Here is a 1,299-nt window from a genome sequence, read left to right as displayed (position 1 = left end):
ATGTGTCTGACTCCATTTATTTCTATATATCTCTTTTATCTCTCATGCTCTCTATAACTTTACTATAATATTTACTTATTATCGCTGTACAATTGCGCTTACTGAACCCGTAGTGATTGTGCTAGGAGCTGGCTTCTTCTGGCAGTCCCCGACGCCATTCCCCACCACCTACTACCCTGACCTTCCTGCCGTCCCCCTCGCACCCCATGGCTCCTGCCACAGGACCTTGGCACTCCCTGGTCTCCTCACCTGCAACGGTGTCCCCTCGCTCAGCTCTCCGCCGCCCTCCCTTCCATCTTAATTCTAAGATCACCTCCTCTCAGATGCCTCACCTCACCACTGGCTGTGGTTCCTTGCTGGCTCTGTTCCACATGGGACCTGGACGGCTGCTTCCTCGTGACCTTCGCATGCCCTATCCCTGCTGCTCTCACTGTAAACACCTGTCTACAGGGAACTGCTGGCTCCACTCAGGGCCAGTGGCGGCGGTCACGAGTAAGGCACTTCCTGTTGTCTCCCATCCAGTGACCAGCGCGGTGGGAATGGCTTTGCCTTCTGCTGACACCTTTCCCCCTCGCCTCCCCACCCCTTACCCCTGACGCAGAGCCGAACTGCTCTCTGTAGAGGTTTCAATAACAGGTTTATCTGAAGGCGAGATCGCCAGGTCTTTCTTCTGAGGTACTTCTCAGCTGGCTCGAACCTCCCAAACTTCTCCGTTAGCAGCTAAGTGCTTAAGTGCCTGTGTCACCCAGGGACTCCCATTGTATCCCATCGACTTGACGACAGTGAGTGAGATGTGGGGGTGGGGGGTCCTTACCAAGGAACCCTGGTGAGGTAGTGGATCACGCATTAGGCTGCTGACTGCAAGGCGAGCGGTTCAAGACCGCCACCACTCTGCTGGAGAAAGGTGAGGCTTCCTAATCCAGCCTCGGGACCCCCGTGTTAGAGGGTCGCTGTAAGTCAGAACTTGACTCCATGGCACTGGACTTGGCTAGGTTTTGGTCTCACGGGGTCCACAGCCCCTGAGAGGGGCAAATGACTGAGCACCCACGACTAGCAAAAGGGCTGGCGCTCTGGGTGCACCCATCTGCCTCATCAGACACCGGCCTCGCTGTCCTTTGCTCCACGGCCTCTTCCGAGCCTGGCCTGAGCCTCTGGCGGCTCCCTCTCCACGTACTACTGCCACTGTTGCTGGATGACCCTCAGCCAAACTTTCCTGGCAGGCGAGATCAGTGATATTATTCTGTAGCTTGAGCCTTCTCTGGGGTCCTCTTGCTTTGGCCAGCATGTTTGGTAAAGGGG

The sequence above is a fragment of the Echinops telfairi genome, unplaced genomic scaffold, assembly GCF_000313985.2.
Source record: "Echinops telfairi isolate 266 unplaced genomic scaffold, ASM31398v2 ScPeMD7_36;HRSCAF=134, whole genome shotgun sequence".
NCBI classification, from domain to species: Eukaryota; Metazoa; Chordata; class Mammalia; order Afrosoricida; family Tenrecidae; genus Echinops; species Echinops telfairi.
Note: the sequence above shows the minus strand (reverse complement) of the source record.